General features: G+C 38.5%; 1 long non-coding RNA gene across 1 annotated transcript; it reads right to left on the reverse strand.

Annotated features, from left to right (window-relative positions):
- Positions 1-1,856: 1,856 nt before the first annotated feature.
- LOC117097979 lies at positions 1,857-19,122 on the reverse strand. The gene is made up of 4 exons (XR_004443124.1): positions 19,024-19,122; positions 18,760-18,870; positions 11,024-11,170; positions 1,857-2,122 (listed from the first exon to the last, which is right to left on the reverse strand). It is a non-coding gene; the product is annotated as an uncharacterized LOC117097979 (long non-coding RNA).
- Between the last annotated feature and the right edge of the window lie 890 nt (positions 19,123-20,012).

Consider the following 20,012-nt stretch of genomic DNA (forward strand, 5'->3'; position numbering starts at 1 on the left):
AATTTGCAAAGCACTGCCATTTTAGATCTACAGTCTTACACATCAAATTTATTATTTAAATAATGATCCTTCAATACTTTTGGATTCTTTTTTTGTTTTGTTTTTGTTTTTGTTTTTGTTTTGTGAGATGGAGTTTCACTCTTGTTGACCAGGCTGAAGTCCAGTGGTGCAGTCTCGGCTCACTGTAATCTCTGCCTCGCAGCTTCAAGCAATTCTCCTGCTTCAGCCTCCCAAGTAGCTGGGATTACAAGCGCCCGCCACCACGCCTGGCTAATTTTGGCATTTTTAATAGAGACTGGGTTTCACTATGTTGGCCAGGCTGGTCTCAAACTCATCCTCAAGTGATCTGCCTGCCTCGGCCTCCCAAAGTTCTGGGATTATAGGCATGAGCCACTGAGTCTAGCCCTGGATTCTTAAATTATCAATTGTTGAAAGTTTGATAAAACAGTTTTTAAATAAAAGATGTTTTTCCCACCAAAAACATGATTTAATCTGCAGTTTTATTTGATTAATGTGCTCCATTCGCCAGGAGTTTTTTTCTGTTGGGTTTCAGTTGCTGAGACTTGCAATTCAGCATCTGAGTAGTAAAATTATCCATCCAAGACCTGTTAACAAGGAAACTCATGAAAAATGGCTCGTAATGTTTTCTGCAATTACATGATACTTCTACTAAACTAATCTTATCATTGTGTAACTGATAGAATTTTTTTCTTTCTTTTTCTTTTTTTTTTTTAGTAACTAAGAATTTTGCTATGAAAGTGGTATTTTCTGCTATATGTTTTGACCATTTCCTTTTTTTCTGAGTTGAATTTTTCCCTTGGAGGTGGAATCATTCTTTCAGGGAAACTATCACTTTCTCTGACCATGTCGTCATTCAAAATGTGTATGCCCACAAAAAGATAGAAAATGGAGCAACATGTCAACGTGTAATGAAAATAAAAAACTATGTGACTCTTTGGAATTTGGTTTTTTCTTTGCAGAAAAACCAAGTTTGCTTTCCAGAACACCAATCAGATAAGCATTAAATTGTATTAACTGACCATATGGATCTACTCCAAAGAACAAATTTCAGAGTCACTGAGTTTTCTGACTTCAAACAAGATCATATCATTTCTTTGGGCATAATTTTCTGAAATTCAAATTTAATACAGTCTAAACTCCTGGCCATTGCCTACAAATACCTAGAGTTATCTTGTATTATGAGATCTAGCAAAATTTCTGTTTTACTCTGATATGAACAATCTTTACTTCTAGGATATTAATTGATATAATAGGGTAACTGTATAAACAAATACGAAATTATCCTTGAGGCATGGAAAATTTGCTCCTCCCAAAGAGTTCTTTCGTTTGGTGTTGCTTGGTTTGCTTTCTTTTTGTTCTGAGAATTAGCATGACTCAGCAGTCTGTAATGCTAATTGCAATCAAGACCGACAAGTTAATTCCAATAAGGAAACTTCAAGAAAATCATTAAAGTACCAGGCTAGCTATCAATGATGATAATAACAATAATGATATTTTATGTGTCTATAGTTACTTTTTATATGACCATTTCAGAGGACTTTACTAATAAATACTTTGATTTTACACAAATAAAGCTACTTTTTCAATTATATGCACTTCTGTAAAATTGCTTCAAATATCAATATGAATCATACACATAGAATCCCTCAATTTTAGCACTTGAACCATTTATGCACTTAGTTTATTTAAAGAATATCAGTATTTTTTTATGTTCTAGAAATAGCTTCCATCCTGAAAATTGATTACAGGTGTTATCAAAGTTAAACAGCTACTATTACAAACGATACAAGAGAAAATATAGATATATGCGTATCTTTTCTAGGTCAGAAATGGAAATTCTAATGATCTAGAAAAGAATATTTTTGGAAATCTGTCTCATCTCATTGAAACTTAGGCTTTTTCATTGTTCTTCCAGGCTGAATACTTTAATAGCAAAACTCTTTATCTTAAAATATATATATACAAATACACATGCCTTGGGTTCAGGGGTGCTCTGACACATTGTAAGGTACCCCAGATGAGAGAGTATCCTAGGAGTGATTGTTCCTCCTCTCTGCTGAGTGAGCCCCTCCAGGATGGTGCTGAGGTGTGCATTTATCCCCTAAAAGGCAAATTTAGCTCTGCGGTGAAAGGCATCGAGGAGTCAAGGGTCCCTAATAAAACCTGCACTCCGTCGGGCGCTGTGGCTCACTCCTGTAATCCCAGCACTTTAAGAGGCCGAGGCAGACGAATCATCTGAGGTCAAGAGTTCGAGATCATCTTGGCCAACATGGTGAAACTCCCTCTCTACTAAGAATACAAAATTTAGCTGGGCGTGGTGGCACGCGCCTGTAATCCCAACTACTCGGGAAGTTGAGGCAGGAAAATTGTTTGACCCTGGGAGGCAGAGATTGCAGAGAGCCAAGATCACGCCAGTGCACTCCAGCTTGGCAGAGCAAGCAAGCAAGCAAGAAAGAGCAAGAAGGCGGCCTCTGTGGCTGGAAGCTGGTAATGGACAAAAGATAATCTTAGAAACACAGGGCCCAGATCCTATGGGATCAAGTAGGTTACGGTAACGAGTTTCAAGTTGATATTCATTTCAATAGGAAGATAATAGAATGCTAAGAAGACCACCACAAATGTAGTTGTTTGAAAACTAATAATAATGGTAGTAATATAGCAACAATTCAAAAATAACAAACAGTGGCTTGGATTTTCTCTCCCCAGCCCTCACTCTCCTCCAAATGAGATGAGAAAGGCATCACAGTGCAAGGGAAGAATAATAATATCCGAAGGGGTAAAACCTGTGCAGAGCCCTGAAGCATTGGCAGAGCCTGGCCTCGTGGACAGCAAGAGGCTAAAGGTGCCAGTTACAAAAAGAGGGAGCCTGGAGATGAAGCAGACTCCTGGAATATGATGTTGGAGGAGACTGACTCATTTTGGGTATTTTATGAGTAAGTAGTCTATTGGAACATCCAGGTGGATTTTTTCAGCAGACCTTTGTAATAATGTCAGTAGAACAGTCTGACATTATTATAAAGAACTTAAGATAGAACTATGGATTTGGAGCCCTAAACATACACAGTGCTCAGCATGTACTTTTTTGTATGTTGTGAATTAAACATGGTTTAAAAACATTGATCAGTCTATTTTTTGAGAGAGTAAAATTCCTATGAGGCAGTATTTTAGAAGATATTTGCAATCTGGGTTGTAGTAACCGACAGAGTATATAGTGGCTACTACAACCCGGAAGCCTCTTTTTTTTTTTTTTTTTTTTGAGACAGAGTCTTGCTCTGTTGCCCAGGCTGGAGTGCAGTGGTGCAATCTCGGTTCACTGCAACCTCCGCCCCCTGGGTTTAAGCAATTCTCATGCCTCACCCTCCGGAGTAGTTGGGACTGCAGGCACGTACAACCATGCTTGGCTAATTTTTGTATTTTTAGTAGAGACAGAGTTTTGCTGTCTTGACCAGGCTGGTCTCGATCTACTGATTTCAAGTGATCCACCACTCTCAGCTTCCCAAAGTGCTGGGATTATGGGTGTGAGCCACCGCACCTGGCCAGGAGTCTTTCTTCTTATCAGTTTTATACAAACAACAACAAACTCCCTTACCCAATAGTATTACTAAAAGGACTAGACGCATTAAGGTTTGAGGACATTCCTAGCACAATGCCAGACCCTTTATGACCTTTTTTACCCATGAGAACAAGCCCACTGAAAATAAAATAAAATAAAGAAAAGCAAAACAGACTCTGTAAATAGAAAATTCACTTGTTACTTAATAGCCAGGTCTCTCAACCTGAGGTTCATTGGACTGCTTTGTCTCTAGAGAGGATTCAGGTAGTCTGTGAATCCTTTGATTTATAATCAAAATAGTGGAGGTAGGGGAAAGATGTACATGAAAATTTTCCTAGAGTCCATCTCTCTCATCAGAGACTCCAAGAATTTCTTGACTCCAGAGAGTTTAGAAACCATTGCCTTATACTGATAATATTGTTGTTGGCAACAATGATGACATAATATGAAAATTCCCTCCTTCATTCCTACCATACCCTCACAAATTCACCAAACAACAACAGCAACAACAACAAACAAACGAAATAAAAACAATATTTGGGAATTTGGTATCGGTACTGACAATTCCCTGATGATTTTAAGTGTAAAGGAAGGTATATAGCCCACAATTGATCCATTACTAGTCCACCATCCCTTGGATGCACTCGCCTGGTTGATGTGTTCTAGTTTCTCCATTTCTCGTCTTTGTCAATCCTCTTCTGCTAATTTCTGGGTATAATATAAATTAAAATGTTGATATATAGCTATTTGGGCAAGGTGAAGATATAGAGTGTCTTGAATCCAGGTCCCTAGAATTTGTAGAGCAGCCTATAGTTTAAAAGGATCTACTGTGAGTTAGGGTATAATTCATTTCCATTTTATAGATCAGAAAATAGAGTTCTCAGGGGTTAGATGACTGGTTTAATTTTATCCAGTTGGTGCAGAGACAGGACTTAAGCCTAAAAGTTCTGACTCAAAATTCTTGTTCCATCAACTGAGACAGCTTTTCCCAAAGGAATGAAATGCAGCCCTCCCCTTCCACAATGCTCCATTTAAAAAAATTCCAAAATCAAATACATGTCAATTAATGTAGCTCTGTATAGGGAGATTTTAAAGAATCTGAAAACAAACTAACCAAACAACTGTTTAACTTTTTCATCCTAGACATGACCAGAAGACCTTCTATTGAACAAAAACACTGCAATGATGCTATACTACATCCAGCTCTATCTTTGAAAGTAATCTCTTTGGGGTGGAGAGTTGTGGTGGAGAATAATATTTTTATACCCTCTTCCTCAATAACCTCGAAACATGTATTTTGAATGAGTTAGCCACCAAAAGAAAAAAATGTGTTTTCTCTTTTCTCTATTTGCTTTAGTTTATTAAGGTTTTCAATCAGCACTGTTCCTTATCCAAAACCCTTCTCTTACTTCCAGTCTTTTCCACCTAATACTGTTACTGGTCTCCCTAGGGCTATTTTTCTACTACGATCAAGTCTGCTATTTTTTTTTTTTGCCAGATAATCCTTCTAAACACAAACCAAATGGCATCAGTCTCTTGCTCAAAAACTGATCATCATCTACTACAGAATACCCTTAATGACCCCTTCTGTAATCTGGATTCAAAATTTTCAGTTTTGTCTCTTCCTGTTCTCTACACCAACGGTGATAAGTATGTGAAATATTTATCATTGTTTCCCCCAAGCTCACATATTCATTCAACATATAGTTGTTGAATACATGCCACATGCCATGTTCACCGCAGGGTTATCACAGGCATGCGACCGTGACCTCATAGAGCTCAACATTTAGAAAAAAAAGACAATTAGAAGGAGAATAAATAAACTATAAGGATTACTAAGGAAACTGAGTGACTGTTGAGATATAGAAAATGAGGATGGGGTTTGTGGTGGAAAAGAAGGGAATTATTTAAACAAGATGATTGGGGAAGGCAAAGGGGAGGATGTGACATTTTAAATAAGAGGAATTTGGGCCACGCATGTTGGCTCATGCCTGTAATCCCAGCACTTTGGGAGGCTGAGGCAGGCGGATCACATGAGGCTAGGCATGTGAGGGAGCATGGCCAACATGGCAAAGTCCTTTCTCTACTAAAAATACAAAAATTAGCTGGGTGGGGTGGCATGCTCCTGTAGTCCTAGGGAACTACTAGGGAGGCTGAGGTGGGAGGATCACTTGAACCCAGGAGGCGGAGGTTGCAGTGAGAAGAGAGAGCACCACTGCACTTCAGCCTGGGCAACAGGGCAAGACTCCATCTCAAAAAAAAATAAATAAATAAATAAATCTAAAAGGAAGTTACAAATTTAGGAACCAGTGTGCATGAAGAGCCCAAGGTGGGAAAGAGTTTGCAAAAGCTGAAAGAGGCCCTTCCGGATGGAGAGTAGGGAATTGAGATAGTCGCCTCCAGTGAGAATGAGTCCAACTCCTTCTGGTCCCTAAAGGCTAAGGGGACAGTTTGTTTTTTATCCAATGCAATGGAAAGTCAGGAAGAATTTTAATCAGGGAAGTGCCACAATTCAATTAATAATTTTGAAAGACCAAGAAGGCATTGATAATCAAGACAATCCTCTGCCTTTGCAGAGAATTCAAATTGTAACAGTACTGATCTCGAAAAGCACAGATATTATGGTATTTTTAAAAAGGCACCATACATTGTACAAATATGTGTTTGTTTCAGATTTTATTCTAACAAAAATAAGTCTGGAAGATTCTAGAGGGTTCATTTCAGGACTGGAACTATATCAAGCATATCTTTTCTGGATCTAAGGTCTGGAGTATAGTACATGGAGACAAGGAAGTGCTTTCAGTCACAGCTTCAACTCTTTTGGCCTATTAGTTGTAAAAGTCTAGAGAGGGTATAATATAATGCAAATTTCAGAATATATTATAAAGCAAACCTAGTTTGACCTCCAGAGCATGAAAATACATGGCATACCAAGTGAATTCCATATATAAAACTACCTAACATCTAAGAAAATAATTCTAGACCAAACATTTTGTTTTAGTATTTAGAGCAGATAATAGCCCCAGTGCAGCCCAGGGCACAAGCTCATGTGTCTTGCAAATTGTCCTCATCTTCCCGATTCTATGCTGATTTTATTTTCAAGAAAGAGAAAAGCCCCCCTACTTCACCCCCTACTTCCTTCCTATCACATTCTTGGAGAGTACCCCTAACTTGATAATTATATTAGACAGTATTAATTTAATGTTTATTTCATGCCTGGGACTGTTCCAAGCACTTTATGTTATCTGACTTTCAAATGAGGACACTGAGGCTGAATGAGGTTAAATAATTGCAGAAAGTCATAAAACTACCAAAGGTTTGAGACAGGATTCAAATCCAGGACTAACTCAAAAATCTGTGTTCCTGTCTGCTATGCTAGGGGGAGATGGGAAATAGTCTTGTAGAATTATTCATGGGGAAGAAATCATTCTAACAACCTTAGGATTTCAGCTCCATACAAGAAGAAATGCTCAGCAAATGGTTCACAGCAGCACCCACAGGTTAAATATGAATCACAGATGCCATTTCCAGTCTGTGGATATGAAAATTCAGTGACAGTAATAAAGATGGCTTTCTGTACGTCTTTATGAACTTTAACTGTACTTGAAGGCAATGTTAGACAGCCTTAAGACATGGCAGTTTTGGCAAAAGCTGTACTGTAGTTTCTTATCATGAAAGTCTAAGAGTTAAAAAAAAAAAAAACAAAGTGACTAGTCAAACAGTAAACATATATGTTCTAAAAGTTGTGAGATAAATTTAAATAAAAATAGAAGAGAAAGAAGATGTACGTTTCTAGTCGGTATCTTTTAGAAATATATGGAAAATAAAAGATCTTAACACATAAACCAGAGTTCTCCAAAGAGCGTAGGATATTTAGCAGTGCTAGAATACAGGATGACTTTACAAGATAGCTGAATGACTATGTTCTCTGTTGTGATACCTCCATCTTTACTATAATGTGTATTCAGAAAAATACTACATATATGTGTGTATTTACATATACATTTATACATACATGTATCACATTAAATTTGTGAATTCAGGACTATAACCTTTAATATAAGGCTCAATAAAAATGTAATTTTATTTATGAAAAGAATAATTTAAAAATATGTAAATAGCAGTAGAGTAGTATGATGATATGCCAAAAATTGTGAAGACGGTATTTAAATAATTGATACTAATGAACAAATTTAAAACCTGGTTCACCATAATACTCATTCTTAAATTAGTGAAAATGTTAGTTTAAAAAAAAATATGGTCCTGTTCAATTCATTAAAATAAAATTTGACTTGCACACATCTTCCTGTAGATTTTGTAAGTAAAGTAAGCAGACCCCTGAAATGTTCAGAAGAGAAAGACCACAGCGTTCTCAGCAATTCTGAGTAAGATCTCAGAGAGCCAGAATCCAGTCCCTGGTATGCTGTTTGTAGCCTAACACTAGAGATTCTTTCTTTAAATAAAAAGTCTAATGTAATATTTCATTTTTGACAAAAAGTGGAGTAGTCTCTAGGAGAAAAGTATGGCAATTAGATCTTAAACAAACGTGTGTTCGAAGCAAGCTGAAACCTAACTAGAAAGCAGCATTGCCATGTTAGGAGTCAGGGCTGTGTTTTCAGATGGCTAAGGCCCTTTGACATTGCCATTGACTTTCTTTCATGCAGGCCTGAATTATTCTACCACTGAAGACACAGCATGAGGTAGCTGACCCATCCCTGAGACTGCTGTGTGGGCTGATGTCGACATCGCTGGCCTTGCTGCATGGATTCCACACTGTTTTTACTGTTTACCCTCTAGTTCCTGTGGCTCTCAATCAATAGCTTCTTTTTTGTACTGAAGCTTCTCTAACATGGACAAGGTTAAAAAGAGAAAGCGCACCTTTTCAGAGTCTAAAAGTGCTATTGTCCACCACATAGAACACGTGTCTGAGATTGCGGCTGTATATGATAGGATGTGGAGAAACTGGAAAAAAAACAAAATCTGACAACACTTTACAAGAGTTACAAACACCAGGAATGCAGAGCACTGGCTTATCATCTGTTGACTCTAGCATGACCAGCTCCAAATGTGCCTTGTGTCAATGCAGCACAGCCCCCAACTACCCCATAGGAAGGCAGACACGATGTGGAGATTCAGTCTTGTTCGGGTTGTTGTTTTCATGATTCTAACAGAGGATTTCACCGTGACTTAATTTCTTGAAACTTTTTTTCATCAAATTCCAGGTAGCTATAGCAATCCTAAACTCAGCCGATTGAATTTGAAAATAATGCAAATAATCTTCTATAAGCTGTTGCAGTCCTGAGAGCAATGGTTTCCTACTAAGCACTGTGGACTGTTTACAACAGCCTAGTAAGCCTTTGATTAGCAGTCTGGAATCTCTTGTGGGTGCTGTACAGCTCTTGATATAAAATATCACCTACCCAGTACAATTTGTTTGGATTCTAGCATGGGACTACTTGAGGCAGAAGTCATACTCTAAGGAAACACATTCAAAATTTGATTCCACATTTGTATGATATGGTGAAGATGTTTCTGTAACCTTTAACTAGCTATATTCCTCTTAATTCAATCATCTTTTTTGATATGCCTATTGGATCAGGGTCGGCTAAAAAGCTTGCGGCAGCAGCTGCCATCCCTGTTTCTTAGGAGTAATTCATCAGGGAAGACACATGCTGCTGCTCACAGAAATAAACACCAAGAAACAACATCAGAGGTTCATCTTCCTTAGGAAGCTGCATGAAGATGGAAGGCACTGTTTTCTAAGTGGGGACGGGGGCTATGGAGACACAATGTCATTAAGAACCTAGTGGGATTAGAAAAACAGGTATATGATATAATAATTAAAAAAATACATTCAAAATACATTCTCGGATTAAAATGGTTCAGACCATGTCTTGTTTCTTTTATAATAATACCTTGCAAGATATAAGGCTTTACATTTTTTAAATTTTTAATCTGAAGCCAGGCTACTTAGAATCCTGGCTTTGTCACTTAGTAGTAGTTAAACTTAGGCAATTGAATTCAGGATATCCAAGTTTCTTCTGTAAACCAGGGGGGAAAACTATAGGAACCTCATAGAACTGATGGGAAGGTTAAATAAGTTAATGTATGTAGAAGACTAGAACAGTATCTGGCCCACCATAGAAAAACTATAGTAACCCTGTAATCCCAGCACTTTGGGAGGCTGAGGTGGGCAGATAACTTGAGGCCAGAAATTTGAGATCAGCTTGGCTAACATGGCAAAACCCTGTCTCTACTAAAAATACAAAAAAATTAGCTGGGTGTGGTGGTACATGCCTGTAATCCTAACTACTCGGGAGGCTAAGGTATGAGAACGGTTTGAACCCAGGAGGCAGAGGTTGCAGTGAGCCAAGATCACACCACTACACTCTAACCTGGGTGGGCAGCAAAGTGAGATTTCATCTCAAAACAGAAAGAAACAAAGAAGGAAAGCAAGCAAGCAAGCAAGTAAGCAAGAAAGAAAGGAAAGAAGGAAGGAAGGAAAGAGGGAAGGAAGGAAGGGAGGGAGGGAGGGAGGGAAAAGACTACAGTAATAGATGCTGTAATAGTAATAGATGGATTGTAATAGATGCTGTTGCTATTACTATTAGGTTGGTGCAAAAGTAATTGTGGTTTTTGTCATTGCTTTTAAATGGCAAAAGCTGCAATTATTTTTGCATCAACCTAATTTCACTGTATTTATCATAGTCTTCATGGTTATTGTCATTGTGTCATGGTCATCATCATCATCACATGTCATCTTTTTGAATTTCCACAGAAAAACCCTAAAGAGCCATAGCCAATGCATCCCATTATATATATACAAAAGTAATTAAGGTCTTTCTGGTACAAAGACCTAAGACTTTCCAACAAGTTAGAGCAGGGTCAAGACTAGAGTGCTGGGCACTTCACCAGCAATCAGAACTTGCTACAGGAGAACAGACTCCAACACCATTCAGTGCTGCTTTTCGAATACCCTTGTACCATTTTCTGGAGTCACTGGTTGTAAACTTTACATCCCTTCCATTTTCTCTTCCCCTTCTCCTGAAGTCTTTAGTGAATTGCTAGTGTTGCAAGAAGTTGCAACCTATAATTCCCCTGACCCCTAGATGCTACTCACTATTCGTTTTACTAACATCTTTTGTATTGCAAAGCAGTTTATACATATTATCTCCACATTCACTGTCTAATTCTCTCAAATATTTTCCTACTCTAGGTGAATTGATTTGCTCATCTTTTTGCCATAACTAGCCCCTCCCCACTTTCTGTGAAGGCTCATTTGCACTCTCTCCCTCTCTCCTTCCGCTCTCTCTCTCCCTCCCTCTCTCTCTTTTCCTCTCAACTCCTTTCTCTCTCACTGCTATGGCTCTCCCTTCTTTCCCTCTATTTTTCTAAAGCATCGTCAAACTATCTGTCATTCTTTCTACTTCAAACAAGAAAAGATCTTACCTTGGTTGTCAGATCTTTACTTTTCCTGTGTCTTTTCATTAATTCACACTCATTTTCCAGGTATCGGTGGTATCCACAGCTCCCCCGACTCATCCTTAGATCCTACGATCTAGCACTTTTGTTTGTCAAGAGTATAAAGTGTTTTGCCTGAAAGTTACCAGAAATCCATTTGTTATTGTCTTCAATGTCCCTTTCTCAGCCACTCTTTCCCTTAATCTGTAGTGGTGACACTGGAACGAACCTCACCTCTTGCTGTGCACCCTTCCTTTGGATTTCACTGCATCTCTCCTTCCTGTTCTTCCTCCCAGCCATTCTCCATACTCCTTTGTCTCCTCTAATACTCACCTTCACTTTCTCACCCACATTTTTCTTCAATTAAAAAAAAATCATTCTAGAAAGACCTGTCTTTAAGCCCTATACACTGCCCTTCCTGTATTTCCCATCTGGGCTATAAATCAGTCATTCGAAGCCTCTGTCTTCTTCCTAAAACTTGTCACCTCCTCATGATTTCCTGATTTCTTCTCCTTCTCATGTGTGGCTCTCAAGAAGCATTAGGGATAGAGGAGACAGTTAAAGTAAACAATTCCTGGGATTAAATGTTGGTTTTGTCATTTACTGCATCACTCGAAAGCTTCCTAACATCTCTGAATTTTGGCTTATCATGCATAACATGGGAATTGCATGAGGAAACTACAAGTAAATAGAGTACCATTCCACCAAGGGGACCTGGGGAAGGGACCTTCTCTGCCTGCTTCCTACTCACACCCACCACACACACCACCCTTTTCCCAACCCAGACTTCCAGCATTGACATCATTTGGCTGGACGTGATTCCTCCCCAGCCCCATGGCCACATCCAGTCTGTTGTCAACTCCACCTTTCTAGAATCTCCTGCATCCTTCCCTTCCTTTGTGTTTCCTTCACCATCTCCAGAGCACAAACATTCATTGCTCATTACTTGATTGTCACAAGAATCTTCTTACAAGCTTTACTGCCTTCAATTTCTTCCAGGGCACACTCATTACTCATCGCTTGACTGTCACAGCAGTCTTCTAACTAGCCTTACTGTCTTCAATTTCTCCCATTTTTCAATCTACCGCAGACAGACTAGTAGTCTAACTAACACGCTGCTTCAATTGATTACTTTCTCAAGGAAACTCAGCTAACAAGTGGCATACAGAAATTCAAACCCAGGTACTCTGCCTCTGAGTCTGCGCTCACAACTGTAAGCCTGTACCGTATTAGTGTCGATGTTTGGCACTGAAATTCAACATTCTTCATGATCTGGCGCAAGGTACCTTTCCAAGTTTTCCATCCACCAGGCCTATATGCCAGGGATTGATTTACTCATTCTTCCTGAAATAAGCTTTCTTTATCCTTTAGGATGCTTTTGCTGGCAGTAACCAAAGAAACAAAACGACAACAACAAAACTCAAGTGGCTTAAACACTAAGAGGATTATTATCTTTTTATTATAACAAGCCCAGAGGTAAGAGAGTTCTGGAGATATTTAAGTATTTAACATCACCGCTTAACAGCAAACATAGATCTCGGATTCCTTCCATCTTCTTGCTCTGCTGTGTTCAACATGATTTCATGTGAGCTCCTTTCGTGGTTGTAAGATGGTGCCACAGTTCCAGGAAGTACGTACAGACATGACAACATCCAGTAAGGAAAACAAGAAAAGACCATAGCTCCTCTGTGCATCATGCTTTTGAGTGAAGAATTTTTTCCCATACCCTACGTCTACCTTCCCCAGCAGACTTCCCTTGATTTTTCGTTGGCCAGAGCTATATCACCATCATCAGGTGATTTACAAACAAAAAGGAACATATATTTGGACAAATTCTTCAGCTTCCAAAGTTCTTGAGATACAACCTCAGGGAAAAGTTGTATACTCTAACTCAGTATACACATAAATGCATTTTAGATGCATACATAAACTACAGATGAAATTTTCGAAAATAGAATTTGGAATCCTTATGTGCAGTACATCCAGATATTTTCCATTCTATTTTATTCTTTATATTACTCAATTAATTTAACAAATTCTGATTCAAAGTACTAAATTGATAATTGATTTAGAATTCATTAATAGACTGCTTCCTGCACTTAAAAAAAAACAAAAAACAAAAAACACTGGTTTACAAATATCATTTGACCCAGCAATCCCATCACTGGGTATATACCCAAAGGATTATAAATCATTCTACTATAAAGACACATGCACACATATGTTTATTGCAGCACTATTTACAATAGCAAAAACTTGGAACCAACCCAAATGCCCCGCAATGATAGACTGGATGAAGAAAATGTGGCACATACACACCATGGAATATTATGCAGCCATAAAAAAGAATGAGTTCATGTCCTTTGCAGGGACATAGATGAAGCTGAAAACCATCATTCTCAGCAAACTAACACAGGAACAGAAAACCAAGCACTGCATGTTCTCACTCATAAGTGGGAGTTGAACAATGAGAACACATGGACACAGGGAGGGGAACATCACACACTGGGACCTATCAGGAGGTTGGGGGCAAGGAGAGGGAGAGAATTAAGACAAACACCTGATGCACACGGGACTTAAAACGTAAACGATAAGTTGATAGGTGTGGCAAATCACCATGACACATATATACCTATGTACCAAACCTGCTCATTCTGGACACATATCCCAGAACTTAAAGTAAAATAATTTTTAAAAAAAAAAAAATTGGTTTATACTATTCAGAATGTACTCAAGTCATTTTGGACTCAAGAATACCATGTAGGTCAGTGTGAGAGAAGGGGAATTGGCTGTTTTGAAGACAATACTTACTCAGTTTTGTGTGTCTTAAATTTTATATATATCTTTTACCAATGTCTATGACACCTTTCACTCAATACTCAGTGGCTAAAATTGAGATGTTTCAAAACCAGGTTGTTTTGACTTATTGCTTTAAAAGCTGGAGTTTTTATAATTTCAAAAAATAAAAACTGATATTCTTCAGTAGTTTGTAAGTCACAGAAAATAAATCAAGCACTTTTTAAAATTCAAGATCTAGTTTCTTTTGATGATATTAGTAGGGTAAAAGGTCATGAGAGTTCAATTAATTTACTTTAAAATGCTTATTTTAAATGATGTTCAAAGAATAAATCATCAAAGATTAATCAGAAAAGACTGAGTCTCTCCCCCTTATTTAGAATGTCTAAGGATCTGGGAGCAGCTGGCCCCATCTCTGTTCTCTCTTTCTCTGATTCATCTTGTGGGTGACCCCAGGAAGAGGTCAGTCTGTGGCCCTAAATCACATAAGCCTGCACATGGAGCCTGCCATTTTCTCTCTGCAATTACCCCGCCCTTGAGAACCTTGCTGAGCTAAGGCAAAGGTTTTAAAGAACCTGGGTTTTGTATCCCCAGGCCTGCTTATACCCTGCTGAGCCAGGTTCTTTTCAGACCTATGGTCATTTGTATTTTTACAGTAATACACTGATGTATCCAATATGCCTTAGCATCTGTTAGGCACAAAACTCTGAGCAAGGCTGCAGGAAACCCAATGTGAAAAAGCCCGTAGTCACTATTCTTAAGCTGCTTGGAGTCTAACAGGATATAAGCCTGCAAACAGCTGTATAAGATATCATTTAATCATGGAGATTTCCAAGAAGAGATGCTCAATAGCATTTGTGGAGTACCTATGGGTGCCGGGTACTTGGCTAGGCCATTTATGCAAATTACATCATCAAAAAGCCATAATCATTTTGCAGTATTATTACCTCCATTTTGCAGATGTGGAAACTAAAGCTAGTTATTCTTCCAGTGAGATACTGTTAGTAAGCAGCAGAGCCCAAGTGCAGAATGAGATCCTATAGACTCTAAAGTTGTTTTATGAGTGTGTGTCATTTTTTTTTTTTTTGCATCTTTAAGCATAAAAGAATTTTATCTGCCTGAAAGGAAGGCATTTAATGGACATTTATTAAATATCTGATGAAACTCACTACTTTTTAACCATGAATCTATTAATGCTTTGATCGAGGCATTCAGTGAAACCCTGTCTCTCTGCTGCCGTTAAAATAATTTACCACATCTTCACTGCCTGTCCTAGGCTATACTTGAGTGAAGACACCCTGAAACTATCATGGGTGATTTTATATTGGTAAGAATTAAATGAGTCGAAGCTTTTCCTTTGTAAGCTAAGCTCCTTTTACACCTAGCTGTGATGCCTTGCTTCTGAACTGCAGTTTCCAGGTAATGACTCTTACTAGAAGGACAACAAAGGTAGAAATGAAGACCACAACTTGAAGCCTTCAGGGTGTGGAGTTTGGAAGAGATGCTGTTATGAATGAATTGCTGATCCTACCTTACTTGTTGGAGAGGGAACTCTAGCCCCAAGTGTTTGAGAGATTTTGCCCAAGGGCCTCATTAGGGTTAAGAATCCAACTGTTTTGCTTTACAAATCAGAATCCTGTCACTTATGTCACCATGATGCAGAAAAACAAATGAAAATTTGTCATTGTAAGATAATGAAACTCTCTCTTGAAAAAGTTATTTTGTACTAGGCTATTGCAATAGTGCAGATAAGCTTTAATGTGTCAGGTTTGGCTCAGGCACCGTGCTTCCAGGAAATTTTCTGGTGATCCCATGCTGTGCACCCTGCACCTACATCTGCTATGGGAGACCCTTCCTCCCTTTCCCCTCTGTATTTGTTAATATGCTCACACACAGTATTATAATCATATTTGTACACCTATTTTCTCCACTAGATGTTAAATTCATTGAGAATATAATAGTATAAAATGAAGATTGTTAAATGAGCAATGAATAAAGAAAATGTAATAATTCAATTTTTTTTTTCTTTTGAGGCAGAGTCTCGCTCTGTTACTAGGGCTGGAGTACAAGTGGCTTCATTATAGCCTTGAATTTCTGGGCTCAAGTGATTCTCCCACCACAGCCTCCCGAGTGGCTAGGAATACAGGCACATGCTATCACACCTAGCTATTTTTTCTTATTTTTAACTCTTCATAGAGATGAGGTCTCTCCATGTTTCCCAGACTGACCTTGATCCCCTCGGTTCAAGCAATCCTCTTGCCTCAGTCTCCCAAAATACTGGGGTTACAAACACGAACTGTCATGCCCAGCCCAATCTTTTTTTTATTTCAAAGCAATGAGAAAATAATGCCAGCAATAAGATCGTTGTGAAGTTTAAATGTGATGTTTTAACACTTGTTAAGTGTGCTTCACATAAGGCATTTAACTATGTCAAGCTACATATGAGCGTCTCAGTAGCATCTATCTATTAAATGCTTACTCAGTCTTCTTCTGAAATCACTAAAAATTGTTACTATCCTTCTATGTACTAAAGATTGCACTTTTAGTATCCACTGATTAAGAAAGAATAAATGGTGTTTGACTTTGCAGCTCTGCAAAAGTCCAAGGGTCCCTAACCCATAGGTGAGAATCTCATGAACTGTAGATTGCCTCAGGGCCTAGACTGAAGCTTATAGTTATCCTGAGAGCCATCATGGCGGAGGAAAACACCCACAACACAAGCAAAGCACAACAGTCTGAGAGCAACAGAGGAAGTGACAATGAAGGAAAGACAGCAGGTCTTCATTGCTTCCTACTCTTCAAAATCCTGGCAGATTCATAGGTTATTGCCAGCATGCAGCTACTTCACTGTCTTCGATCCCCTGCTGCACAAAAATACCTACTGTTCCTAGGCAGCAAAAGAGAGGACACACACACATACTCAACAGTAGCTCGAGAAGGCTGTGTTAAAATAAAATAGACAACCTGATTACGTTTCTTATGAGCCTGAAGAATTCCAACTAGATTTCTTGTACTCTTTTTCTTCCTAAACCTATTAGTTAGATCTATCCCAATTTCACATGATGGAAATGCAACCTTAACTGTTTAAACAAACAATATGGAGACAGGTGTAAAGAACGTATTAATTCACTGAAAAGTCCAAAAATAGGATAGGTTCAGACACAACTGGGTCCAAGAACTGAAAAATAAGTCACCAAAACTCAGTTTCTCTCTCACTGTGATTTCCTTCAAAGGAGGTAATACTTTCAGCCAGGTTCTCCCCACATGACATAAAGGTTAGCTGATAATAACCACAGCAGAGAGTAAGGTTCTTCCTCCCAGTGGCTCCCCCAAAAATCCAATAACTGGCAGCCAGGTTTCTACACTTTAGGTCAGAACAAATCACAGTGATGGAAGGGACATATAGTTTGGACCAACATAGTTCACTTGTGGGACACCAATCATTCTGCTTTTTTCAGGACTGTCCTGGTTTTAACATTGCAAGTTTTTTGTCCCAGAAAACTTCTCAATTTCAGGCAAACTAGGATGTTAGTCACCCCAGTTTACATGTGTGCTACTAGGCATGGAGTTTTCTCCAAACTGCAGTGTTCAGTGGGCATAATAACAGGATCAAATGCTAAGTGGGGGGAAAATGTCCCCTACGTTGACCTGCGAACTATTGAAATGTGCTGACATGGTGGCCACATGTGCTCATTGAGCACCGAAATGCAGTGGTCTACAATTAAATTTGAAGGCTGAATTAAGATGTTCATTAAATGTAAAATACCAACTAGATTTTAAAAATTTACTAGAAAAAAAATGTAAGAGATCATATTAATAAATTTATATTTGCATGTTAAAAATGATAATGTTTTGTATATAGCTAAATAAAACATATTATTAAAAATTGACTTCAGTTTCTTTTCTCTTTTTTAATATGGCTATTAGTAAATTTTAAATTACACATGGCTCACATTATATTCCTGTTGGATGGCACTGTGATAAGATTTTTTAAACAAAGTTAATAATGTATTTATGTCATGTATAGGCAGAGTACGTTAAAAAGATATTTTGAGTATGCAAACACCTTAAACAACAAATGATCAATGAATTAGGTAGAAAACATACCAGGCCCACAAAAAATGAGAGACAATAATGTCAAACTCAATACCAAATCCATGCGCTCAATCATTTCTGTCCTCATTGGTACCAGGACCAGCATAAGTTCTGGGGTTTCAGGACCAAATGACAAAAGAGGTTTGTCCTTCAGAAACCCACAGACCAGAAAGGAAAAGAGACAGGTTTTAAAAAATTATACAAAATGATGTTGTGAGTAATAAGATAAATTCCAGCATATACAATCTGTTTTGATTTAATTACAGTAATTACATCATCTACATAATTTTTGGTTTATTCAATCCATACTCTACATATTCTTTTTCTATTGCATGTCAACTTCCTTGAGACCAGGAGTATTGCATTAATAAGTTTTATACAACCAATTGCATTTGTTTCAGTGCTTCCTTTTTATTTAATGATCAAATGTTTCGTCATCTCATATTTACTCTCCCCAGAGTCAGGTTAGCCCAGTGAAACCTGATGGGCTTAGGGTCAAATACTGCCAAGGTCCCTTACCAACTTGCTTACCTACTGGGAGTCTGTAACCCCTCTGTGCCTCATTTTCCACCAACAACATTGAGAAACAAGATACTCAGTGCCTCTTTGACACATACACACTCATATTTACACACACACAAATTCAGATCATTGCTTGCAATTTAGCTTATTATTGTTAGTCATCTGAACATATCAAATGCTTACAAGCACTCCAACTCAGTGGAGTTGTACTCCCTCAATATATCTATTTTTAAGCACTGGAAGGCGGTTCTACATGCCAGCAATTGGGTTCCCTCTAAACATCCTTGAAAATATTTATTTGAAAAGATTACCTTGTTGTCCTTCAGGATTAAGACATGGCCACTGCAGACAGAGATGATTTGGAAAGATGACAAGCAGTTTTTGATAGCTCCTCAGAGACTTTCCTTGTTAAATGAATATACCTACAGAAAAAACAAAATGCATTCCAGCCCACACACGTTAGAGACATTTTTCAAACACCTAGATGAGAGAAGATAGCTATTACAAATAAGATATTTGTTGGAGAGAGTGAAGAAATCACAAACTCGTTTGGATAAACACTATTAAATACATACTTAGCCAGCCGATTGCGACAGTTTCCCTCTGGCACTCACTGACAAGCTTGGCTCCAGCTATAAATTAGGTTGCAAAACTTCCTTGTCAGAGAACTCGCCCTGTAAGGAGTTCTCAACCCTGGCTCTGAATCTGCAAGGACAGAAAAATCAATGTGACAGAAAAGCAGTTGCTTGTGTCAGGCCTCACCAAGGAGAGAAAGGGCTTTAAATTAATCATGATTTAAGGATGCTGGCAAAACAGTGCAAAGGCACATTCCTGGTGTCTCTGAGAAAAGGAAAAAAGGAGCCTGGAGCGCTTTGCGGATGCTCCCCACAGATCCTGCCCTTCTGTGATAAACAGGATTCAGTGTTTACTGTGGGAATGAGAAAGCACTATGGATCTCGTGTAAACAGAAAAAATGCAACAAAATTGACAAAAGTTTGGTGAAGCAGTTATTCACAGTATTGGTCAGTGTGTAGCGTGGGGATAAATGAAAGTTTCATCTGCTCTCCTAGAATCTATGAATGAATTAAATCACCTAGGAGGATTTCAGGTCATATAGCAAATGTTGATGTCCCACAATAAGAAAAAGCTGGCTTGAACCTCTTATCTGGAGAGGGGTCAACAATCGCCTTCTGGAGATGTCTTTTTAAGAAACGTCTCGCCTATGTTGGACAATGGGGGCATCTGGATGAGGGAAATCAATTTTTTGCCTGCCTTATGCTTTGGAGCAGTGGCTTGAAAATGTCTAAAAAGACCTACTAAGATGACGGTTAAACTGCCACCATTATATGGCACCAGCGAAGCAGCGAGCCCCAAAGGTAGAGGTAAGCTCTACCTCAGATGTCAATCACTGGTGGCCAAGGCAGATCACGTTAGGAAACATCTGCCTCTGCTACCAGTTTAGGCAATTGAGTCTCTGCACTAGAGAAAATGACATCCCGGACAGCTGATTTCAGACAGACTTTGTTTCTGTGTCAGGTACCACACCTTTCCAGTTTGGGTACAA

The sequence above is a fragment of the Trachypithecus francoisi genome, unplaced genomic scaffold (assembly GCF_009764315.1).
Source record: "Trachypithecus francoisi isolate TF-2019V2 unplaced genomic scaffold, Tfra_2.0 Lachesis_group15, whole genome shotgun sequence".
Classification (NCBI taxonomy): domain Eukaryota; kingdom Metazoa; phylum Chordata; class Mammalia; order Primates; family Cercopithecidae; genus Trachypithecus; species Trachypithecus francoisi.